Below are 26751 nucleotides of genomic sequence, written 5' to 3' on the forward strand. Positions count from 1 at the left end.
TCTCAAGTCAGTCCTTTCAGGTCTCTGGCTCCTTGCTTTCTCCTATCTATGTCAGCACGCAAATGTCAGCACTGGGTCCCCAGAGTCTACAGCAGCAGACAGAGCCTGGGCCGGGAAATCCAGCCTGCTCCCAGAGGGCAACAGGCTGACCTGACAGTAATGAGTTCACCCCGTCTGAAGTGCCTCTCAGTCCCCCTGAGGCTCTGAGGTAATTACAAGGTGGTGTGTTATTAAACATGATTTATGGTCGCTGAGAGCTTTGGGTAGTGAGTTAGTGGCAAAGATATTGGGCCCCAGCTGAGATATTTGGCTGAGCTCACAGCCTGGGGTGGAACCTAAGACTTGTGTCTATTCTCAGCCCCCAGCACTTAACACCCGCCCTCACCCTTCGTCCCTACCCCCATCTTGATGACCATGTGTAGCTTCCATGGCTCATTTCCACAGTCGGTGCTGAATGGTGGTAGGGCCGACCAAACTGAGGCAGGCCTTAGAGAGAAAGTGACTTGCCCCAAATCCCACAGCAGAGAAGGGCAAGGCTGAGGAGTCTGCAAGTGTCTGAGCCGCATCCAGCTGGGACTTTCCATGGGACTCTCATAGGAGAACTCCAGGTCCTGCAAGTGAACAGAAGTCCAGCTCCTGTGATTAATTTAATGCCTCACTCAGGCCTCAGCGAGAGCCTCCTTAAGTATCTGAAAGGCTGGGAGTGCCCCACCACCACCACCACTCACACCAGCAGAGGCAGGTTAGAACTGACTGGGGCCTGCTGAGCAGACAGAGGCACCCCAGAGTGTAAGGCCAAAGGTGATCCCCGGCTCATTATAATATTAAGACACACCCCTGGCTTAATTTAGAGATTTAAGATTCTAATGGGACTTGCAGTTCATAAAGCTTTATGAAGAATTTCATGTAAAAGACAAAGCATGGGTCAGGAAGCCTTTCTTATGCAAGTGAGCCAGAAAAAAACAAAACAAAAAAAAAAAAAAAAACACCCTACCATGTATCTTAAAAGCCTTGACCTTTTGTATGCATTATTATTTGAGCTACTAATTCTCTTTGCTCCAGTGTATTCATTCATTCATTCATTCATTCATTCATTCATTCATTCGTGTGTGTGTGTGTGTGTGTGTGTGTGTGTGTGTGTGTGTGTGTGTGAGAGAGAGAGAGAGAGAGAGAGAGAGAGAGAGAGAGAGAGATGTGCAGGCAGCCACACATAGCATAGCATGTATATGGAGGTCAGAGGACAGTTTTATGGAGTGGGCTTGGGGGTGGCACTCGGACTGTCAAACGTTCATCCCAAATCAGTTGTTGGGAAGGGCCTTAGGGAGTTCACTCTGCCCTTGATCAGCTTCTGGGAAGACGCTTTCTTCACAAACTGCCAGGAAATGAGTGAGCTACGGATCACACAGAGCAGAGGGCCTTCTAGGAGTATCCAATCCCAGGATGCACTGCTCTCCCCGTGCCTCTGCTCTGGCCCCTTCCCTCTGTGGAGCAGCAGGGGAAGTGCCAAGTCTCCAGCTCCACACAGTGCACACAAGGGTGTCTTAACCGGTGCTGAGGGTATCCTCAGAGATAGCAGCATGGAGATTTCCAAGTGATGAACTGACTGCACCATGCCACAGTGACCTTGTGCTGTGGGCTCCTCTCCATCCTCACCGGGACAGCCTTCTCCTAAGAGGTGCTCAGACAGCACCATATAGACAAGAAAACTGGTCCCTAGAAGATGCTTCTCGAGGCTTTGTCTGTAGGAAATGGCAGAGTTGGGTTGGGAGGCCAGCGTGGGTGCAGGGTCCAGACTCTTGGTGACAGACTTTGGTATAACCCACTCTGCCCTGATCCAGAGGTTGGCAGGCCAGCTGCTCTGTTCCCTCATGGCGAGCTTGGTCTACGAGAGTGACTCATTTTCTCCAAAGCAGCTAAATCCTTCTCCATCATTAATGCACACATGCATGTACGCACTCACTCATGCATGGGTGTGCATGCGCACACTAACAGGGGGGCAGAAAAAGAGGGGCAGAGCAAGACAGAAAGAGACAGAGAGGAGGAGAGAAGAGGCCCTGTGGTTGGATACAGCACAAAGACCATGTACCAGCAGTCTCCCTGGATAGTGGTGAGTCTCAGACAGAGAGACTTCAGCTGTTCATGGTCAGAAAGAACTCAGAAGGAGCAGGCAAGAAGAGGAGGACCTACTACCTCCCCTGACAGACAGATGCTTACCCCACCAGGGAGAGTGGCCAAGACAACTCCTTCTCACATACTGGGGTAGAACTATGGGGATAGGGGTAGGAAATATACTCACACAGCTGAGCCGGTGGCCTCATCACAATGTCCCCTTGTGCCCTCACCTCCCTGCTTCCCGATTCCCCTTCCAAGCGTGACGCTTCTCTCTGCTTGGTTAGAGTCTAATTGACTCAAGGCCACCTGATGGCTATTTCATAACTCCAAAGCACACTTTCACAGGAAGACCAGCTCCAATGAAAGGCAGAGAGCCCGTGGAAATGAAGTGTGTTAATCAGCAGGAAGTGGGCCTTGGCTAAAGGAGGGGCCATGACCCGAGTTGCCTTTTTGACCAAGCACAACGTGGTTGGGTTGCGTGCTGGGAGAGAATGGATTTACATGGCAGTTTAAGACTCTGTTATATTTTATTGTCCTCAGTGGCTAAGGCCGAACTTCATTTCTGAATCCAGAGAAGTTGCTAACGGGAGTTTTGTGAAAGAATAAATCAGGTCTGCACAGAAGACAGACACCCCGCCCCCTGCCATTCTGAGGCAGTCTCTCTTCTTCCTTAGGGGTCTTTGTGCCCTCACACCATGACCTGACTGCTTCCATATATCCCCACAGCAGACATGGCATTGTGAATCTTCCATGTACATGTGTACACGTTCATGGTACAGGATTAAGGGGCAAAGCAGACCTCCACACCCAGAACCTCAGAAAGGGAAGCCAGCTGGAACTCTTAGCCAGCCAAAGGGAGGCTCCCCCTGATTCAGGTGAGCCAGCCAAAGAGAGGCTCCCCCTGATTCTAGAATGCATTTAGAAGGGCTGTGGAGAAACTGAGTGATTTCCAAAGATTCTGAATGCAGTGAGGGGGCAAAGGGTAGAAAGATCTCTTGACACCTTCATTTCAATTCAAAGAAACCATTGACAACGGAAATCAGAGGGCCCACCTGCCCTCAGCAGTTAGTGGTCAGCAGCCTTGTGCACAAGGCTCCATGCTTCCTGTGCTTGTGTGTCTGTATCCCACCATGTTCGAATGCTGGATGCTGCCACCCCAGAGGTCATGCTATGCAGCGAGGCCTCAAGGGAAGTGACCCAGTGCCAGGCACATCCTCCTCATGCAGCCTGGCAACTGCAGAAGAGGTTAAAAGGCTTTTCCCACCTCACCCAAGTAGGACACAGACTCTGTCCCCTCTGGAGGACATAGCATCAGAGACCAAGCCCTCATCTTGCAGCAAACCTGCTGGTGCCTGGCATCTAGATTTTAAACTTCCCAGCCTTGGGAACTGTGACCATAAATGAGTGGTAAGTACATGTTGTTTATAAATGACTCAGTGTCGGTGCAGAGACAGGTAAAGCCACATGAATTACCTCATTTAAATGTCATAATAAAGTAGACAATGCTGTTAGCATTTTCATGTTATAAAAGAACCAGAGGCGAAGCTGTTTGTCCTGCTATAGCTGCAGCCATGGGCATCAAGCCTACTCTACCCTCATAGCACCTCCCAGTGCGTAGTAGTCACCTAACATCTCCTTGCATACCCTAAGTGATGGGGAGATCACCACCTGCTGAGGTGGCCTGCCCTCCTCTCAAGGCAGCTATGACTGTTGGGAAATCCTTCCTTTGGACCACACAGAGAGCAGCTATTTCTCATTTCCTCATCACCAAGGCAACACTTTTAATATTTGAAGACAACTCTTGCCCCTCTTGTCTCTAAAGACCTTGTCCCTCTCCCAGCTCCACAACCCTTCTCCTTACACAGACTCTGTGAAGCTCTCCTGAGCCAGCAGATTTCTGGCCTCTTTTATTCCCTAAAGAGAGAGGATTTTATGCACCCAGACTACTCTCAGACTCACCGTGTAGTCAAGGGTGACCTCAGACTTCTGAGCAAGAACTCCTGTCCCTGTATCCCATGATGGGATTGCAAGCTTGAGTCATCGAGTCTCATTTCAAGACTCTTGCAGTGCCTGTGGCGTGAATCCCTGCAAATCACTTGGCAGCTGTGAGCCTCAGTTTCCCCACCTGACATACGGGTCTAGTCACAACTCTCTCTGGCTGTTTTATTTTTAGACGAGACTAAATCTTCAATATGGTGACACATATGCCCACCTGGCGTGTGAGCGCTTTCCTGATCAATGGGGAAGAGCGCACAGGAGGAGGGCCGGGGTTTTAAACGGTAGCAGTGAAAATTTCTACCAACTCCATATCTATCTCTACATTGTTCCGGTCCTCTAGGTGAGCCGGCCTTTAATGCAAGCCTCCACTTTGGTCCAGGAGGGAAGGTTGGCTTACTCACTGAGAACCCTTTTCCCACAGATTTTCTCTGCACCCTCCCAGTGGCCTCCAGGCTCTCCAGACCCCTCTGTTGCCTGTCTCTGCTCTTGGGAGTGAGCTAGCTCTCAGGATACCCTAGCTATGAGCTCTCTAATGTGGGAGCAGTGGAGGGGTGGGATGTGTGTGGGCTCTGGTGCTGGGACCACGGTGTGACGAAGGGACATTCTGCTGGATGGATAGAGGACCCAGGGGCTGTGCTGTATTGATGAAGAAACTGTTCTTCGCCAGCGATAGCCACCTTTCAGTCAAGGTCTATGTGCTCTTGGGTCTGAGGTCTGCCCTGTAATTTTCCGTTCCTGGGGGGTAGAGAGAGCTCTGACCCCTTGGCCTTGGTGGCAAGTGGTCTCATGGGTCCTGGATGAGAGACTCAGAGGCTCTGAGGACAGAGTGTCAGGAGTGGCAGTGTGTGGGGCTAAGGGGTTTCCATGTTGGTCAGCAACCTGATGTGTTCCCCACTGTCCCCGCAAGCTAAGTGACCTCGGTTAATCTGCTTCACCCTTCTGAGCCTCTGTTTCCTCATCTGTATGCCTGAGCCCCAAATACCCATTTGCCTGGTTTCCACCCGAGCTGATAAACTTGATGCTCACAAAGGTGCTGGGTACAGTGCTCGGCTTGGAGGGGTGGGCCGGGGTTGTTCCAAGTCCTCTAGGACAAGGAAGACCTGGAGATGGACCTCGGGTTCTGAGTCCTGCCCAGACTCTCCTCCTCCCGATGCAGAGCTTGCTTTAGTCCATGCTATGTGGCTGTAACAAACACCTGAGACCAGGTCACTGATTTAAAAAAAGGAAAAAAAAAAAAAAAAAAAAACAGAGGCTTGATTTAGCTCATGGTTTTAGCATCTGGGAAGTCCAAGGGCATGGTGCCAGCATCTGCTGGGTGCCTTTATGCTGTGGTACGACATAGCAAAGACCACCATGTGACCACTAATGCCATGGTGTGACATTTTGATATCATCTAACTACCCAATCGCCATAACACATGAATTTGGGGGTTAAGCCTCCCACATGTGAACTCTGTGTTTATGTGTAAGTGTACATTTTTCATGTGTGTAGACGCATGTACACGAGCACATGGTTGCCTGTGTGCCTGGAGGCCAAAAGACAACCCTGGCTGCCGTTACTCAGGCACCACTCAACTTGATTTTGTTTTGTTTTGTTTTGTTTTTCGTTTTATATATTATTACGTTTTATCACTTTCGTTTTGCGTGGATGGTTTGTAGGTGGTTTTGCTGTGATGTTCCTACCGAGAACAAAGGACAACTTTTGGGAGGTTCCGTCCTTCCACCACACAGTCCTAGGCTCACCAAACTCCACTCACCAGGCATAGGTGCCTATCCCCACTCAAAGGCTTCCCATGCCCAGTACTGAGCTTCAGCTCTCTGCCAGCTCCCACAAACCTTGGCAATGGTCAGAGTTCGAATCCCAGGTACAACGGTGACCAGAGATTCAGTGACATCTCCCAACCCCACTCCTATCACAGGACAGCGGAGTGCATTTGCAAGGTATCTGACAGCTGCAGTCCCTCTGAGGACCACTGTGCCGTCCCCGTAATGGCTTCATTTGTCTGACATCAACCCTGCGATTGGGTTAATGTGTTTAATGTAATGAGGCATTTGTTCTCTGCTTAGGAAGCTCCCAAGGAAGCATCTTTGCTCCTGATGGACAGATTAAAGCTGGGCTTGAACATGCTGACTAAGACGAGGGCTCTCACTGGCGACGGTGGTTGCCTCAGATATGGACTGCGTGTGAGTTAATTTGTGTAAAACGGCTCATTTCTTGGGGGAAAGAGCTGGGATCCTCGTGGGACTGTGATTTCTCCTCCATTTGTCTCCGGATTTCCCTCCCCTAGCCCAGTCCCAGATCCACAGATAAGAAAGGCCGAGGCCAGTAGGCAATGTGAATGCAGCATGCCTGGCAGTGGGCATCAGCAGAGGCCAGTGTGTGAGGAGGAAGTGCTGTGTGACCTTTCCTGGGAGGCATTGACAATCACCTGTTTCCCTCAGACTGGGCACTGGCGGCAGATCTAAAAAAAATGGTTTTAACGAAGGCTAGCTGGTGATGCATTGAATTTATTGTGAGCATGTGGGACAGGGGTTACATAACAGAGTGACCCCCCCTAAACACCTGTATCACTGCAGAGTTACACACCAGTGTGGCTAACAGCACCCCACAAATTCCCGTCTTCACTCAGTCCTCTACCTCCTGTATACTTAGCACTTGTTAAGGGAGTGGCTGGACTCTCTGGTGAGGGCCTGATGACCTGCCCCATGCTCTCCTGTGAGTTCAAACCTCCCTGCTTCCTCTTATAAAGGCACCAGTGTCTCCATGGGAGTGCAGCTACACCAGTGTCCCTGTGGCTACCCTGATGGCTTTGTCTAATGTCCACAGTCCCGGTCTTGTGGGTCTCTTGCAGTCAGTCACAGCTGCTCTGATTACAAGGGTGAGAGCTATTACACTCGATGACAGAATCCCACAGCACAGGGAAGGGCTCCCGCCGTGGCAGAGCCAGCAGGATAAGGACTCGGGGTCCACTCTGCCATTTACCAGCTCTGTGGGCTCCACTGTTTTGTTCCCAACTCACGCCTGGACCCTCTTAAGTGTTGGTTGATCAAGTCTAGGCACGACCACAGTGGCTTATTCTATCTCACAGAATCTCGTGGTGGCCAGAGAACAGAGATGCCCAGGATCCCATACACATCCTGGGGTGAGCAGTGGTCAGGGACTCCTGGCCCAAGCGCCATGGATGACCCTGCAGGCTAATTTTCTAGAATGTCTCCACCAATAGGTCCTCTCAAATCAGCCCCACATCAGAAAACCCTGTTAGGGTTTGAATGAGAAGGTTCCCCCGTAGGATCTGGCATTCGAATACTCGGCCCCCCGAGTTGGTGGTGCTATTTATGAAGATTTAAGAGGTGCAGCCTTGCCAGAGGAAGTGCGCCACAGGAGGCGGGCTTTGGTTTTTTTTAGCTTCCTATCTGCTCTCTCTGCTTCATGCTTGCATTTGAAGATGTGATCTTTCAATCTGCTGCTCCTACCACCACGACTGGAGCTTGCCGCACCCCTTGGCCTCTTATCCTCCTGGAACTGTAAGCCAAGATAAACTCTTTCCTCCTTAAATTGGCTTTTGGTCATGGCGTTTTATGCCAGCAACAGAAAAATAACAGATAAAGCCACTTAGAGTCACTGCCATCTGCGGTCACACTACCCAGGGTGTGACGCTTCCCTCCAGGGAGAAGACAGCCAGCCGTGACAATTCACAGCCAAGGAGCTCCCATCCTCCAATCAGAGAGCAAAGAGAGGCCCTGACCCCTCTCCACACCATCCTGCTTTCTCAGGATCGGCTGTCCACAAGCAGAGGCAGGGCAAGGTGGGACTCAGAGGCAGCCTGTGCTGAGTCAGGGAGTCCTGACGAGTGGTTCTGCTAACAGTCAAGAGCAAGGAAAGATGGGAGGTGACGTGGAGGTGACGTGGAGGTCTCTGGTTTGTTCAGTGAGGGCGGTCTGGACCCTAGGTCACGAGTGCCTTTCAGACATACTCAGCACAGCCCTTTTGTGCACAGTAGGTCCTCAGAAAAAGGTGGGTTATTTATAGCTTATTATGAGTGGTGCTGAGGCTTTTGGAATGGAATCTCTGTGTTCCAGAGGAGTGTCTCTTGACTTAGCAGCAGGAACCTCCAGGTACAAAAAAAAAAAAAAAAAAAAAAAAAAAAAAAAAAAAAAAAAAAAAAAAAAAAGAGAGAGAGAGAGACAAACTCCTCCGTTTGCAAAGAAAATTTGCGTGCTGTCCCAGGAAGCAGAGTCTCTGAAAAAGAACACATTAAATACTGCCAAGCATTAGCCTTTCCTGTTTTAATATGTGTTCACACTCAAAGACTATTCTGAAAGGAAGGTGTCCTTTAGAGAGCATGGCTTCTGGCTGCACATAGTGGAGCATCTTGTAATGTCATCACGCAGAAGATGTGGAGACAGGAAGATCAAGAGTTCAAGGCCATCCCTGGCCCCATAGCGAGTTTAAAGCCAGCCTGGGTTACACACGACTCTGTCTCAAACATTAAAATAAAAAAAAATAGTAATAAAACAACCAAACAAACAATAAAAGGAGAGATGAAAAGAAGGTCCTTTCCTTTCTCACTTGAAATTCGTTAAGGGTCCACAGTGATGTGTAGCAACCGGAGTTCTCCCTGGTCCAACTGCTCCCCTGCAGGGCTCTCTTGATGGGATTCTGTCTGATCACATCAGTGGTGTGCTATGATCACTCGGGTAAAAGATCACATGCCTCTCTTTGGGAGGGAAACTGACAGCCGCTTTGGATCGGCAAGTGTGCCTTTTAAGTATGTGTGTTGGGGCAGAGTCAAGGGGGTTTGAGGGGTGGTGGTGCTGAAAATGAAAAGACACCCCAGGGCAAATGAGTTTGTGCTTTCAATGACAGCAGCAGCACACTGCCTGTTTGTTCTAGCAAGGACTTTGTAGCCAAGGGTAGACACTCCCCTCCCATTGAACAAAGAGAGGGGGCGGACTCCTTAATAGAGACCCAGTTGACCTTGAACTTGTTATAGCTCTTGTCTGGGCCTCAGTTTCCACAATGCGTAAAACAAAGCCATGAAGCCAGTTGGTGACTATGGATCCTTCACAGTAGAAGGTTGGTGTTCAAATGCAGCCAGATGAAAACGAGAGAGGAACAGAGAGGAGGCAGGAGCGGTTCCTGATGGGCTTACTGATGTTCAAGGTTCTACCTTGACTACATTACTGCAAGACCAACGTCCCGCCTCCAGCTGCCATGTAACTCTACAGCTCCACGTGGTGATGGAGGAACGCCTGGGAATCAATACCTTTCCCCCAATCCCTGGCAAGGGGCAGGTTGTGCGTAACACCCACATCCTGAAGTTCTGCAGGCCACCCCGAAGCTGTCACAGCTGGTTCCCGGGCTGGTTCTCCGGAACTAATTCCTAACACAACCCTCACTTCCGCCTTCCCACCCCTCCTCCCCACTCCCCAGCTTTCCTTCCCCGACCAACCAGTCTCCGACTTTGAACCTGTTTCGGGTTCTGTCACTAGGGGGCGTGTGTGAGCTAGCAGAGAAAAGGTGCAGAAGGCGCCATGGTCACTCTGGAGGGAGTCCGCTAGTTACTTGACTGGTCGATGTGACAAAAGGAACTGAAAGAAAACAAGGAAATATGGGTTTACTCTGGCTCACAGTCGGAGGTTACAGGCCATCGAGTTGAGGAAGGCATAGCAACAGCTGTGTGAGGCGGGCGGGCACATCCTATGGGCTGTTGGTAGTCAGAGAGCCATGGCGGGCATCCACCTCAATTTCTCCTTTCTATTTAACCTGGAACCCCAGCCCATAGAGTGGTGCTGCTCACGTTGAGGGCGGATCTACCCACCTCGATTAATCTAATGTAGAAAATCTCTCACCGGCATGCCCAGAGGTCGGTATCCAGGTGATTTCAGACCCGGTTACATTGAAAACTAGTGTATGAAAATAATAATAATAATAAAGGGGTTGGGGATTTAGCTCAGTGGTAGAGCGCTTGCCTAGCAAGCGCAAGGCCCTGGGTTCGGTCCCCAGCTCCGAAAAAAAGAAAAGAAAAGAAAAGAAAAAAAGAATAAAAAAAAAGAAAAAAGAAAACTAGTGTTAATTGTCACCGGTAGCATTCTCTCACTTACCCTGGGGGCCTGTACCAGGATAGCATCCCGGTGTCCTGTCACTGCAGGCTTCCCTTCCACTGAGGCTTTAAAAAAAAAAAATCTGTGCAGAAGAAGAGAGAAACCCATGTCAACTTGATACAACTTAGAATCACCTGGGAAGAATCTCGGTGGGCACTGTTTACAGTGGGATTGCCAGTGGGCACGTGACTGGGGGACAATTATCTCAAGTCAGTTGATGTGAGACGTCCTGTCCCACTGTGGGTGGCACTATTCCCTACGCAGGGTGTCCTGCACTGTATCTGAGTGGAGAGATGGAACTGAGCACAAGCAAGCAAGCGAGTGAGTATTCTTTCTCTGCTCTTGACTGTGGATGTGGCATGACCAGCTGAACTCCCTGCCTTGACTTCCCTACTGTAATGGACCATAATGTTCTCTAGGGCTGCTTTTTCTTGCCATGGTGTTTTAACACAGTATCAGAACTGAAATTAGAATAGTGCCCAACATGGTAGCTGGCACACAGTAGGTGCTTAGTAAGGGTTGGCTGAGAGCATGACAGGTTCAATGATTTGTGGGATAATTCGAAGGGACACAAAACTCTACTCCCTGGCTCCCATGACCACAAGGACCCCCTCTTCACAGCTGTTGGGTTATTCAGATTCATAGTCTCACTGCCACCCTCAAATTGCCACCCCAGTCCCAGTCCCAGCCCCCACACTCTTCAGAGGTGTCTCTTCCCGTTCTGGCTCTTCACAAAGGAACAGACATCAGAGCTGTGGGACTGGGTTGCTTCCACTACTGTTAGCCAGTGCATCTGGGGAAGCCCCAGACCACCCAGGAGCAGGCAGTAGGGAAGTAGATGGGAACATGGCTGAAGTGTGGGTTCCACCTTGGGGAACAGCAGGCATGCTCGCTAACCCCTTGAGAATGAATGGCGTGTACACGTGTGTATTGGGACACCCTCATTCCTGCGGCTGGTCACGTGTGGGTGGGCGAGCATTCTTATCAAGGGCCGATGAGAGTGTGAACTGAAGCTACCACCACATGCTGTGTCTCTCAGAAGCACTGAAGGAGGAAATGATACAATCTCATCAGTGGTCCAGGACTTGGGACTGGCCAGATCTGGTCTCTGTCTGGGCTCAGCAATTCCTTGGTCTTTGGATCAATCTATGTCCCAGCTGAGCCTCAGGTATGAAACAGAATTAATGAAGTCACCCGCAGGTAAGAGCTGAGGTGTCTCATGCACAGATCTGCAGCCCTGTTGCATAAGGTACCCCAGGGACGATCAGGTGCTGCTTCTCTGAGCTCAGGGTCCATGCAAACACAGACCCAAGGAGTCATCATTGAGTGGACATTAGAGTTGGGTCTTAGAACTGCGTGTCCGACAGATAGACACTGACCTGGCTAGTTTTATGTCAACTTGACACAAGCTCAAGTCATTCGAGAGGAGGGACCCTCATTGAGAACAAGATCTCATAAGGGTACAGGCAGAGAAACCTATAGGACATTTTCTTAGTGATCAATGGGGAGGGCTTAAAGCATCATGGGTAGTGACGCTCCTGAGCTAGTTGTCCTGGGTTCTGTGAGAATGCAGGCTAAGGAAGTTTGGGGGGAAGCCAGTAAGTAGCACGGCCTCCAGAAGCCTTCAGAGTTTGAATTCCTACCTTGGCTTCCTTCAGTGGACTGTGAATTGAGATCTATAAGCCAAATAAACTCCCCAAGTTGCTCTTGGCCATGGTGTTTTGTCACAGCAATAGGACAGAAGTAGAAAATGCCAGAGGAGAACAGCCTTACCCTGTTGATGAGCCAAGGCTGGGGATGTCACAGGGCATGCGAACAGAAGCTGTCTGTACAGGAGGCACAGCTGGGAGGGCATGGGAAGGGGGTGAACCCCGGGGACTGTTGGTAAAATCTATGGATGAAGATGAAGACATAATATCCCACAGGCCATAGTTGGCCACAGTCAGGTGAGTAGGTTTCAGCGGTCAGAAGGAAGGGGACCAGTCACCTCCAAGGATGCTGCCGCCTTTGGACTCTGGAATAGCTCTGCACCTCAGTCTCCAGACACTCCCCTTATTCTCTCAAATGCTGGACAGGCACAGGGAGCACAAGGGACTCAGAGAGCGCAGAGCCTTGCTGGTCCATGGGTTGGAAAGAGAGATTCTCTTCATAATAGCGCATTGTGGATATTATTACTAACATCACTTATTGACTTATTCACTTAGTGTGTGTATGTGATAGAAGAAAGCAGTGTGTGTGTGTGTGTGTGTGTGTGTGTGTGTGTGTGTGTGTGGGGTGTGTGTGTGTGTGTGATTGAATGGCAACATCGGTGTCACCCCAGCTTTCTCCTTTGTTTGAGACAATGTCTCTCACCATTCACCACTGCGTATCTCAGGCTAGCTGGCTCATAAACTTCCAGGCTCTTGCCTCCGCCCCCCATTTTCCTAGAGGATCCCATGGATATGGTAGGACCACTCAGGAGGGCAGTATAGTTCCCTAGGGAGCAAAGGAGCAGGCTCAGAACCCTCTGGAGACCCCCACCCCCCGTCTGTGGGACATAGGAAATCCCGGTCACCTCTGAGGCACATGCCCCATGGCAGAGAGAGCTGTGGATACAGGACCTCCTGTGTCTCCAGAGGAGCTAAGTCTCCTGCAGGCAAGACCCACTCCCCATGTGGGAGTCTCTTTGATTCCTTCTTAATGAAAAACACATTTCTTCCGAGCTGAAATTATATTGTCAGCAGTTAATTATCACTTGTTAAACAAGCGTGTGGCCCGGATTGTGGGTTTAATTCCCATGAAGGTTTGCGAAAGCCTCCTTTCTGTTATTCGTGAGGGGCTCTTGCCGAAAGAAAGAGGCGCTCACTCCTTGCTGAAAGTGGAGCTGTTTTAATGCAGATTTTTTAAAAATAAACAGGTTTCCTTGGCATCAGCTCAGGCCCCTCCCCAGGAAAGCACTCTGTCTAGTTAAAGCTGAGGAAACAGGGATGTGGTGCTGTGTGTCCTTGAGAAACCTGAGGAACCTGAGTCTGGCTTGGGCAGGACCCTGGCAAGCATGCTCATCCCCTCTCTTGGGTCCCCTCTGGGTTCTCTCCATTTCGGCAGCTGGTGGCCTCTGTCTTCACATCCTGTGTCCTAGAGTCAGAGGCCGGAGAAGGTGGTGAGCCAGACAGACCTGGGCTCAAATTCTAGTTCAGCAACTAACTCGCTGGTTTCCCGGATACACCCTTAACCTCATGTGACCATATCTGTCACCAGGGCCAACTCCTGCCTGGCCCAGCTGGCTGAGACACATAGGAAGCAGAGACCCTCGGAGTGGTGAGATGTCATGGCAGGTTCTGCAGGAAAAGATGCTTGTCCTTAGGAATGTCAGTGGTCCTAGAGGTCACAGTATTCAGACTGTCACCTGATCAGACAGGAGGCTCCTTACTGGGGACAGAAATGGGAGAAAGTCACATGTGTCCGCAAGATCATTAATAGTTTCTTGGGAAACGCTAGCTTGCTTTCCAGGTATGTTTCGATGTAATTTGGATTGATTTGCTACTCCCCACCCCTGCCCAAACCCTATCCCCACCTCTACCAGGCACACACATTAAAGCTTCAGTCCCTGGGGTGATAGCACTGGGAGGCTGAGGGACCTTTAAGACGTGGAGCCTAGTGGCAAACCCTAAGATCACTGGAGACTTGCCCTTGAAAGAGGTAAAGGGAAGGCAGGTATAGAAAGCAGGTCTGGCCCCTCCCTGCCTCCCCTCCCCACCTCCTTCCCAGGTGTGATCTTTCTTCCCTCAGTCTCCACCATCTGCCGTGGACCTCACCAGAATGCACCACACCAATCTTCAGACTCCCAACGAGCTAAATAAAGCTCGTTCTAGGGTGTCAAGATCACTCCGTGGGTAGAAGCGCTTGGCACGAAGCCTTATGACCTGAGTTTGACTCCAGAACCCACAGCAGAAGGAGAGAACTGACTCGTTCCCTTCCTACGACGTAGCTGTGTCAGGTCTTTTGCTATAGGCCTGGAAGATGGAAACACTGTGGAGACATTTCCTAGGCATGAGGGAGGGGGGTGCAGAGAACTCATAAGCGGCTGCTGTCAGCTTAGAACAAACAACACGGAGTTGTTGAAAAGGAACGGTGGATGTGGGGTGAGCCCTAGCCCTGTCGGCTTAGGGCACCCCTCCTTCCATCTCCAGTAACTGGTCCTCAGAGTCTTAGCAGCCAGTCCCCCTTAGCCAGTTGAGAAACAGCTTTCTTGCCCCTTGTACATGGAGGCTCATCGTCAGCCCTGCCCAGTCTCCCCGGAGGTCTTCATGAAATCAGGTTGTGATGAAAACACTGTCTCCCGATTATGCAAAAAGATGGAGGGCGGCGAAATGATGATGGTGCTGAGACAGCAAGGGGAGAGGGGAGGCGCCACACAATTATCAGGGCCAGCCATTTGCCTGCCACTTAGCTCACAGCCCATTCGCTTCCTAATGGGCCCTTCTCAATGGTTCCTGCATGTGTGGGGGAGGGACATCCAGGGCTTATTACCTCTCTGTCTAGCTCCGTGGCCCCAGCCCCACAAGAATCCTCCCAGGAAAATGAGCAACAAAAAAAACTCAAGAGTGTTTGTGGTAAAACCAGCCATGCTCAGAAGAGTTTTCTGCTCCGCCTGTGGGCAGAGGGCAGGGCCAAATTGGCTCCAAGAGAAGCAGGGAGAATCAGAGACCCGTCAGGGTGACTTTCATCCTTGGTGAGAGATCTGGTTGCTGGGGACCACTATGGACTGTCCTTGGCTGGCCCTGAAGATGGCTGTGTTCTGCAGCCCCGAGATGGGCTACTCACTCTGGCCCACAATCCAATCTCTGTTACCCATTCCCTTCCAAAGGGGACTCTTCTTCCCCCCCCCTTCCCTCTCCTCCCTGCCCCTTCCAATGAATGAAATGACAAAGCACGCGTTCCAAGGTGTGGCTGAGGGGAAGGTTTTTATTGTAGACACGAGACAGAGAGAGAGAGAGAGAGAGAGAGAGAGAGAGAGAGAGAGAGAGAGAGAGAGAGAACAGCCAGAAGCATGTGGGAGAGTCCACAGCAGGGAGAGAAGGTGGTGGACTAAACATTTGACCAGCAGACTGAACAGGGCCAGGGGGAGGGGTGGCAAGAGAGAAAGAGAAGAGAGAGGGGGCAAAAGACCTAGAGAAAACCGAGAGTGTGGGGGTTAAGTGGACCAAGAGGGTGTGTGGCTGAAATGGCAGGTCATACAGGAATGAGAGACCCGGGGAAGCAAACCCTCCAGCTGGAGAAGTTTAGCATAGGGTGGGGTGAAGGAAGCTGAGAGAAAGCAGGATGGCAGGACGGGGTTCTGTAACAGATATTTGCTGAGAGAGCCTAGAGGCCAGCACACACTTCTGTATGCTAATGGCGTCTGTTCTGAGTTTCTTTTGGACCTGACACCTGTTATGTGTGTTTGTGGGTACTAAGTCTAGAACCCAGGACTAAAGATAAGGCATCTCCAGTTAAAAATACTCACCCTTCGAGGAATGGTTGTCAGAGGATCCTGTACACTATGACAGGACCAGCTGGGGACATGTCCTAGGGGGAGGGGGAGGAAGGCAACTGGACCTGAATCCTCTTATCCCTCTCAAAGCAGCCCAGGGAGATTTCCGGAAAACACTCCAGGCAAAGGGAACAGTGCATGCTAAGGCTCGGAAGCTTGACTGGCATAAAAGTTCAGAATGACCAGCTCATCGGCCATGCACAGCAGAGGTACCAGAGTGTCTGCTTCTCCCCTCTGGGTAGCCAGGCCCGTTGCGTACCATGCTGGACTAGAGAAAGGTAAGCTTAGCTGTGACGGGTGGGTGCAGACAGGATCTTGGTTGGCAGTGAGTGTGTAGGTAAAGAACCCACACCCAAGGACAGCTTCGGAGAACTGGTTCAGTTAATTGAGAGGAACAAAAGCTATTTAAACCTTTGGGGCTGAGTAAGGACTATCTGGGTGCGAATATATCACTGACCCGGGGCTGGGGATGCCTCATTAGCATGAGGAGATATTCCGGGCGCTGCTGGAAATGACCTTATAAGGAAGGGTCAAGGAAAAGTAACCAGGTATGTTACTTCCTTTGGTGAGGCAAGCATACAGGCCCAAGTTTGCCAAGACATGAAGGCCTGGGGCAGTTGTGTGTGTGTTGGGGGGGTGGGTGGGGCAGTACTGCCCATCTCAGAACACGATTACTAAGGTTTGGGCACACCTCAAGCCAACTCTTGCTCAAGGCCTACTCCTCCCACTCCTGGTCCCACACCTCCCTGGCCCCACAACCTGGGCCTCAGAGGGCCACAAGACAAAATTGTACAAGACTCAAGACCAGGCAAGGAGAACATCTACATTTAATTCAAGTACCACAGGAAGCCAACCAAGTGTCCAGTGTGGCTGTAAGGTCCTCCCTGGTGGCCTGAAGGCACTAAAGCAGGAGCTGGCCATGAGGTAGCAGCATAGGAAGGGGTGAGCGTGACAGATGCTAGTGTAATGCTTGGGGGTGAGAAACCCATCTATGGAACATTCTGGATGTTGACAACAGGTGGCTGGCAGGATTTGGCTGAGAGAAGCCATGGGCCTCTGATCAGGGCAATAGGGTAGATGGTGGAACGGCTGGAGGTAGTGACTTGGTGACTGAAGAAGCTGGGAATCTGGGTGGTCCTTCAGGCTGGGAATGTGGAGGCAGCAATGGCAGCAGCAGCCAGATGCTCAGGCTGGAGCTGGACAAGGTGGCTGGGGAAACATGGGTCAGGGTGCAGCCCTGGTCTGCACCGTCCACTTCTGTCTGGAGCGTTCATCAGCAGGAGTGCTGTTCCCCAGCACAGAGCCCTCTTAACGGTCCTGCATGGGACGGGACAGTCTTTGCCACTTCTACACTCTCCAGTGTGCCTGCTGGACCGGCAGCTAGGTTTCTGTAGGAGGCAATGTCTGTGGGTCCTGATGGTAAGCGGAGACTGGGTATGAGAGGAGCTGCTCCAGGCTTTGCTGTCTGCACACACTGAGAACACAGGTTCCAAGGAGAGCATGAGACCCTCTGAGAGCCGATGTGCCCTTATATACCAGCCAGACTCTCAGCCCCACCATGCTATGGGGATGTCATAGGACACTTCTGGACATCCTCATGCTCTTTCTGGAAACTTCTGGAATAGTGTCACACATGCATAAGATCCTGTTGGGTAATGCTGGGGTCCGGACTCGAGACCCTAAAGGAACCTGTCTATCTATGAGGTCAGAGGTAATCAGCTTGCTGTGATGAGGGGAAGAGGGAAGGAGGGCTCACAGATGTTTCAAGGGTATGTGGGAAACACACACACACACACACACACACACACACACACACACACAGCTTAGGACCTGAGTGCACACAGACAGTACCATGTCCTTCATGCCCCAGCAACACCATGAAGCATCACAAAGGAGCTGCAGAGGCAGAGTTTGGGGTGAGTCCCACAGAGATAAAGAAAGCAGCAAGAGGAGTTCAGAAGGGTCTCAGGATCAAGGAGGGGAGGGCCTCAAGGCAAGTGACACTGGAAAAGGACTGAAGGGAGTAGAGGAGGAGACAGACCCAGAAGAAGTTATAGTGGAGGAAAAAGCTGGCCAAAGCCTGGATAGGAACTGCAGATCAGTGTCCAGCAAGCAGGGAAGGAGGGGAAGGGAGGAGGATGAGGGAGGACCGACAGACAGAAGGGATGGAGACCACAGGACGGGGCTGCAGTCAGAAGATTGTGCCTGAGTGAGGCTGGGGCCTGGGACCTAGGAACAGAGATATCTGTTGCCTGGGTCTCATCAGGGTCAATCTGGCTGCTGAGTGCGGAGAAGATGGAACCAGGTCTGGGACAGGGTAGGGAGAAGGGCAGCTCGAGCCAGCCAGGAAGAGCCATTGCATAGTCCAAGCACGAGGATGGTGGGATCGGGACAGGAGCCTGGAGAGCCTGAGGAGATAACAGATCTGGGTTTGTGTCGAAGTCATAAAGAGAACCGTGCTCTCCCCAAATGACCGGTATTCATTTTAAAGTCTCCTGCAATTTTGCTCTCTCCTTGTAGAAGATTCAAGGATGAAAGCCACAGCAATGTTACAACTGGAGCTATCCACGCTTTAAATCTAGGAAGTTAGAGTGTGGGCCATTATGCAATTCCAAGAACACATCAGAAGACATGTTGGAGCTTGGGGTAAGACACCCAGACACACACACACACACACACACACACACACACACACACACACACACACACACACACACCAGCCTTCATCCCAGGGATGACCAGGAGCTCTGTGCTGGCCAGTGCAATGAAGTGGAGTGTTTCCGCAGTCTGGGAACCACAGAAGACTGCAGACACGCCCACTAAGATAGAGAGATTCTCTGTGTCCTGTGAGAAACCAGACCTTCCCTGCTGACCTCATAGACACGAAACTGGATGGGCAAGTGACCCTGTTTCCGGAGACAGAGGGGCCATTGCCTCTGCCCATCTTGCCCTAATGTCGTAAGCCTGACAAGTCCACCAGCCACCTTGTCGTCTCTGCCAGGTTATGCCACTTCTGCCCTACTTCTCTCCTACCTGTCTGTCGTCCAAGCCAGTTAGCCCAGCACAGTCCCCACCTTGGGGCCACGCTGAAGCCATCAAACAAACCTGTCTCCTCCTGCTCTAGGAACCTCATCATCTCCAGACTGCACAGTCAGCCTCCCTAGTGTTCCAACAGGGGAGAGCCATGGCCGTGATTTGCACACCGCCTGCATATTCTGAGTGTTTTTCAGGAAGAGCGCGTCACTCACAGAAAATGAAGTCTCGGGGTTACTAACATCGAGGAGCATTTGCTGGCCCAGCTGTGCTCCCAGTGGGCTGCACTACCCACTGCCAGTCCTCCTCCTCCTCCTCCTCGGCTTCTGGGACAATCGGCCTCTGTCCCGCCCCATTAGCTCTTTGTTATAGATTGCTTCTTCTCTAATTGTCTGCTCTGCGTAATTTAGCACAGCCATGCTGTGTCTGTTCCCAAATGTGTAATTTAGTTAGAGTCTTTGGCCTCAGCTTCTTGGTCTTTAAGTGAGGTGGGAGCAGAAAGGGAGACTTCAGAGGCCCCCCCTTCATGCAGCACCCCCTTCAAGGTGGAAATAGTAAATGCTGGCCCTGGGTGGGTTTTATCCGGTGCAGGGCTTCTCACCCATCTTACTTCAACCAGAAACAGGTAGTGTGGCTGTCTACCCTAGCCCTGTGTTTCAAATAAAGAAGCTGAAGTTCAGAGAGGCTTAGATACTCATTTATGGTCACACAGCTCAGAAATGGTGGCCTTGAACACAGGCTGTGATTTCCCAAGTCCTTGCTCTTTTGCTCAGCCCAGTGGCAGGCTTCTACTATGCCTCGACCTTGTCCTGGGAAACAGGATGCTTAAAGACAGGCTGTGAGCAAAAGAGTAGTAACAGAGGGGGGACCATGCCAGTTTGCCTGTCCCCATGAGCCCACGGCTCACTGCGTCAGACATCTCAGAAAATGGTGTCTCCGTATTATACAGGAGGACCAGGGACACAGAGGGGCTGGGGGGTTGCAGTGGGGGTTGAAGTGTCTGCCGAGCCCAGGAATCTGCCTCCAGCTTTTTCACGTTATCAAGTCATCGGCACAGCCTGCCGTAGTCATTGTTGTAATTTTCATTTTACAAACAGGAGAACAGATGAGGCTCCAAGAGATTGAGTAACTTGCCAGAAGTAACATCAAGGAGTAAAAGGGTCTGGGCTGGAAACCACAGACAAGCAAAGCTTTACTCCAACCAATGAAATCCACTGCCTTGGGCCCTGTGACTGAGAAGCCTTCTATAGGAATGAAGTTTCTTGCACTGGGGTCTGGGATCAAAATTTAGCCTCATCTTGCAAGTCTGGCCCAGGGTTGGCCATTCAGATACTGTTCTGGGGCCTCACTATAGAGTAGTGGGGTGTGGACCCAGAACTCAGCCTGGTGGCTTGAGAGGAACAGTGTCCCTGCCCACAGGAGCCCCAAAACAACCATTTTGCAACTATGACTAATGCTGCTCACTGGGTAGAGACCTGTCAGGCCCAGCGTGGAGTCGGGTGGGGGGAGGGCAGCTGTGGTCTCCTCAGTTCGTTGTCAGCTCTGAATTAGCCAGATTTATGACTCCACGCAGCCCACTTAACTCCCACTGTCACAGCCTAATAATGTCCTGTGACAGCCATAAAGTTCAGTTTCAACCGGATTCTGGAGGCAACTGAGGCTGTGTGCACGAGGTCACAAAGAGAAGTGGGCTAGGGACCGGAGGTGACTGGGGACCAGTGGTGACTGCTGGGGACAAGCCTGTTTTCACTGAAGGCTATGCTGGAGCAAGCTGGGTGGAGCTGGGCAAGTGGGTGGAGCTGGGCAAGTGGGTGGAGCTGGGCATGTGGGTGGAGCTGGGCATGTGGGTGGAGCTGGGCAAGTGGGTGGAGCTGGGCATGTGGGTGGAGCGGGATGAGGAGGAACAAGAACCACCAGAGCTGCTAGGGGTTTATTGAAGGTCCTGCTCCAAGCGACCAGGGAAAAGCCATCGAGCACGAGGCCAGGCTTGTGGGACAGACACTTCTGGATCCTCAGGACTTGAACACCACAGGACTGGGGCAGCTGGTAACAACTTGACACAGAGGTGCAGGCTTTGCCGCTGTGAGCTATAGTTCTCTTTTCGTGCCTCACTGCAAAGGGGACATTGAAGGCATCCTTCCAGGAGCAAAGGACAAACGTATAGCATATATTAGCATCAGATATATATATATATATATATATATATATATATATATACACATATATACATATATACATATATACATATATATATATATCCTGTGACAGCCATATGTATGTGTGTGTGTCCAGCCATATATATGTATATGAATCTCTTGAATGTCCAGAGTGAAGGCAGACCGTCTGTCTGTCTGTCTGTCTGTCTGCACTCACGCACATGCATGCAAGGCACCCGGCATAGGACCTCACTGTTCTAAGGGACAAATCCAGGGCAGGTGCACACACACACACACACACACACACACAGCTATGGTACCTCAGAGGTCTGTAAACACCCTGGTCGCAGTCTCGTACCAGCAAACCTCACCAGTGTCACCTCCAGCCTACACCTGGCCTGGCTCAGAGTCAACACATTGTAAAAACTGCTAAATGGATGGGCAAATGAATGGAGACCAACAACAGTGAGGAGCTTCAGGGACAGGGGTGACCGTGACCCTGAATAGACACACTGGGATCCCTAGGACTCAGTTTCTCCAGTGTGCTGCCTCCGGAGACATGGGGTTGGTGGCGAGATGGCCGAGGCTCAGTTGGGAAGTTCTGCAGAGCCCAGTGTTCTGTCTCCACTCTGTCTGTCACTATTATGTTTCCTCCATGTTCTGTCTCTATGCTAATATGTCTGCCTTGCAGACAGCAAGTCTGCAAGGATGTGGTCTTGTGATGTGGCCAAGTTCCAGCCTGGGTCTGCCCTCCCCTCCCTTCAATACCTCTTCATCCTCTGTAGCTGTCACAGAAACCCAGAGCGGACAAACCGCAAACAATAGCAGCATATACAACTTGGGATCCTGAAGGCCGTTAAGTCCAAGGTCAAGGGCCGGGTTTGAGGATGCCTGGGCAGAGGGCATCGTATGGTGAGGATCTGTGAGCAGCTGTACAGCCTCCAGCTCCTTTAGAACGTGCCTGAGTCCACTTGTGAAGGTGGGAGTCTCCTGACCTAAGCCCCACCCACATGACCCCACCTCCCAATACCTACAGTGTGTGGGATTGAGTTTCTAACCCAATGTTGGGCCAACTTCAAATCATAGTAGTCACTCGGTCAGCAGGGTCTTTCCTGGTCTTCCCTGTGCCCCTTTCTGCCACTTCTTTCTTCTGCCCCCTGAAAGATTGCGGTGTCCTTCACTGCCCGACATTTACAAGCCCGTGATGGCTTGTTTTATGTCAACTTGACCGAAACCAAAGCCATTTAAGAAGAGGGGACTTCAACTGAGAAAGCGACCCCATCAAATTGGCCTGTGGGAAATCCTGTGGTGCATTTTCTTGATTGATGTAGGAAGGGCCCAGCTCACTGTGACTGGGACATCACCTGGCCTGGTAGTCTTAGGTGCTATAAGAAAACTGATCAAGCCAGTAAGCAGCGCCCCTCTATGACCTATGACTTCCTGCCTTCTGGGTTCCTGCCTTAAATTTTCCCTTAGTGATAGACTATTGACTGGGTATGTACAGCTTTACACAGGGACACTTGGGTGACTTGTAGGGTGACTAATGGGCTAATGGGCTGCAGCTTACTTGTTCACAGAGTGGGGATATGGCTTTCCATGGTCTCCCCAGTCCTTCCCAGGGCACTCACCAGCTTCTCCAGGAAGCTGAGAGGGCCAAGAAAGCTTACAGGGCAGCAATGGGCGCAGGTCTGTGTGGGCTTAGCAACCACAGCAGCTGAGGCCCCGAGGAGTGTACAGTGTCAGTGCTCCCACCACAGTGAGAGCAAGGAGTCTCCATGCAGCTACGGAGCCTGGTGCGGTGTGTCTGTAGGTGTGGATTGTGGGAAGTGGGTTTGACACAGCGTGACCCATCTGTGAATGTACAGAATAATTACCCGTTATTACCATATGCTTTTGCTCTGCCTAACTTGGTACTGCTTCTTAAAGAAACACCAGCAGGACACAGACACCAGCCTGGCCACTGTGGATTCCCCACTAGTTCTGAGGAAGGGAGACTGCCCCAGGTCACAGGCAGGTTCCTGGGATCCTGGAAACAGAAGGACAGAGGTTAGGGTTGAGAGACCAGCCCAGACACCAGCTTGGATGCAGATGACAATATTTAGGGTGGGGACAGGTTTCCTTGGTACCTGCCTGATCCTGATCAAGCTCCACCCAGGGCCCAGCAGAGGGACAGAGCACGGCAGTACAATCTGACCATCCCTTGCCCTCAATGGGCCTGGGGTCAGCCCCTTAAGCCTCAGTTTCCCAGTTGTAAAGCAAGAATGAAAGCAGCATCTCCCTTCAGGGAGGTGGAAAATCATGTTGAGTGTGTGCAGCCAGGGTCTCTGGAGGGACTGACAGGCATGAACTCTTGCCCCTGCTGCCCATGGCTGGACAAAGGGAAGCAGGGAATGAGCTCATTTCAAAGATGAGTCAAACCACTGTGCTACAGGACAGTGTGAGCACTGCCTGCTTGTGTCACCGTCACGACCTCTCAGTCTGGCAGATGCCCTAGGGGACAGATGTGCCACAGGTGGGACCTAGTACTGATGAATCAATCACAGGGTCCCAGTGGGAGGTGGGGAGGAAGCAGAGATTAGGAATGAGGCTTTCTGTCACCTCTGGGCTAGGCCATCAGCCCAGACCCCCACACTGCCAGGACACTCCCAGCCAGCACTGAGGAAGTGGTGTGGCTGCCCCTCCCCCTTTCACATGTAGATGCTGAACTCAAGCTGTAGCAGCAAGACACACACACCTGTGTGCTCCTCCTGATCTAGGACAATCTGTACCGGCTGTCCCATCCCCCTTCTCCAAAGATGACTTAGCGGTGCACCTGTAGTCTGGACCGGTCCTTGGGGCTGTTGAGGGTAAATATGATCACAGAAGAAAAGATTCTTCTAGAAGGTATTTTCTTCCTAAAGAACTTACTGCAGAATAAAAGACTCCTTTGCTGTTCTGCACCTTGCTTGTTGCTGGCAGACGCCTCCCAGTTCCCTCACATCGATTAGTGCTCTCCCTCACTGGGTGCTCACAAATGTGGACACCAACAGTCTCTTCTAAACCTTGGGGATCTAGGTTATCCACCGAGGGACGCAGGCTGCAGAGTCAGGAATGAGTGTCTCCAATGTGCAGAGGCCGGGGAGGGGGCGTCTGCCCAGATCCCAGAGATTTGGGGGGGGGGGAAGGGAACAAAATTTCAGACAAAACGCAGAAGGAACAAAGAGGAAGCAGGATGTGCCAGGGAGATTAATTCACCACTCAGACATGAAAGAAATATGTTCAATTATTTTTTATTGCATTTCATTTTAATGTACACGTCGTACTTAGCCGCCTGCAAGCCTCAGATTACCCAGAGAGAAAGCATAATGAAAAACAAGAGAATTAAAAACACAGACCAAAAAAAAAAATGCTCCTGAAATTGGAATCACGCAATAGAAAGAAATGGAGGCCAGATTAGAGACAAAAGAGGCCGCTTGGCGCCGTGGCTCACCCAGCACTGATGCCAGGTACCTAAAGCCAAGCAGCCTAGGGTACCCCACCTTAGCTGGAATAGTCAGAGACTTAGGGGCGTGCAGTCCTTAGCACTGTGGTCCGCGGACTTAGGAGCTGCGGTCCTGAACTTGCTCCGATAGGCTGTGATTGGCAGCAGCTTCTGTGCCTCTCCGAGCTTCATTCCCGGGGGGTGGGGGGGAGTGAGATTCCCAGGAGACGGGTGTGTGGACAAGAGGGTCTTTGTTTTTTAGTTTAAGGGTCTGTAAGATCACTCGTGCGTGAGTTCTTGTGAGGTGGGTGGTGAGGCTTGTGGACCGCAGTGCTGGTGGAAGACGGCCTCGGTGAGTCAGTTCTCTGTTGCCACCTTTTTGTGAGTCTCAAGCTCAGGGCAGCAGGCATACGGAACAGAAGCCAGGAGCCTTTACCTGCTCAGCCATGTTAGCAGCTCATGACGATAAAATGGCTGCAGAGCCAGGGAAAGCCACACAGACTCAGCACAGAGAAAGGGGAACACAGAGACATCACCAAAGAGGTGCTCTCCAGAGACTCTTATATAGAAGGGAAGGTGATGATTCCAGGGCCCTGTAAAGGGGGAGGAGAATCGGGGGGCAATGAAACTGGCACTTTCAACTACTCTTCTGGCACATTCTGTCCTACTCAGAAGTCCAGCCCCCTGGGAGAGCCCCTGTTTCACACCCATCAATGTCCCTCTCCTGACAGACTCAGGAATTTTCTCCCATTGCAGCCATGACTGGCTGCAGAGGGTGGGAAGTGATGCTTGGCTCCCCCCCCCCCCCGTACCCCACCCCGTCAGGCAGCATCATCTGCTTTCAAGAAACAAAGGGCCAAGGTGGACAGAGTCCTTACATATGTGTCCAGACACGTCACCTATGGGACATCCAGAGTGAGCTGGAATGCTGGCTCTGGGTTCTGGGAGGTGGAACTGGTGCTGTACGGCTATGTGCCAGGACTAAGTCACTCAGGTAGGGGATGGTAATCTCAAAGGTTGTTTTCCTGAGGGGACGGGAAGTTCAGAGAATTCCGTGCCTTCTGCTCAGTTCTGTTATAAATGAAAACAAAACTGTCCTAAACAATAAAATCTGTTTTTTTTTTTTAAGAATTGAGTAAATGAGCTGGGCTTAGTTGCACAGGCTTTTAGTCCCAGAGTGGAGGCAGAGGTGGACAGATCTCTGAGAGTTCAGAGCCAGCCTGGTCTACAGAGCAAGTTCCAGGCCAGCTACAGAAACACAGTGAGACCCTAACTCAAAAAGGTGGGGGTGGGGGAAGAAGGGTTAAATGTGTTTAAAACTGAGAAATGCATTTGCCATATTCCTTTATGTGTATGTGAGAGGACCTGTATTTACCTGTGTACCACACACATGCAGTACCCAAGGATGACCAGAAGAGGGCACCAGATTCCTTAGAACTGGAGTTACAGGTGAGCAGTTATGGGTGCTGAGAACTGAACTTGGGACCTTGGCGAAAGCATTAACAACACTGAATAGTTGCCCAAGCCCCGTGGAATCGCATTTGTGTTTTCCTCACAAACCTATGGCTGCTTGTGAACTTTGAAACTCATAGTGTCTGAAACTAGAGGAGGTATGACATCATTCATGAAGTTACATTGGTTTTTAAGGTTTTCATATAAATCACCACCTTTCCAAAAATGGCTTGATCTAGAGATAGGGGGAAAAAAGGCTGGAAACAAGAATTCAAATCTCTCAAAGGAAAACTTGATAAACGGGACTTTGTTCAACTGACATAACTCTGGATTCGGTGGGTGAGGGTCAGAGAGCTATTTTACAAAAGAACTTCCACAGACGGCAGGTGCTTTTGGAGGGATGTCCAGCATGACTGGCCGCTAGAGACATGCAACTGAAACCAGAGCTCGGGGTGTGCTCAACAGATAAGGCATGTGCTGCCTGACTGGGAGGACCAGAGTTCAAATCCTCAGCACCTACACAGAGGCTCAGTGTACATGATGACCCTCCAGTGATTCCAAGACCCAGAGACAGGTGATCTCCAGAAAAGCTAGAAACAGCCCCCAATGGAGCTCCAGGACCAGTAAGGGGCCTTGCCTGGACACACAAGATAGAGAGTTACTGAGGAAGGCACCAGTTGCCAACTTTAGGCCTCCAGATGCATACCCACAGGCTAACATGCTCATGCTCTCTCTCTCTCTCTCTCTCTCTCTCTCTCTCTCTCTCTCTCTCTCTCTCTCTCTCTCACACACACACACACACACACACACACACACACACACACACAAAAGCATGTGCACGAGGCCATGTAGAAGACTGGAGGTATGGTTCAGTGGGCAGAGCTCTTCCTTAGCTTGAATGAAGCTCTGGATTCCATCCATAAA

The sequence above is a fragment of the Rattus norvegicus genome, chromosome 5 (assembly GCF_021556685.1).
Source record: "Rattus norvegicus strain SHRSP/BbbUtx chromosome 5, alternate assembly SHRSP_T2T, whole genome shotgun sequence".
NCBI lineage: Eukaryota > Metazoa > Chordata > Mammalia > Rodentia > Muridae > Rattus > Rattus norvegicus.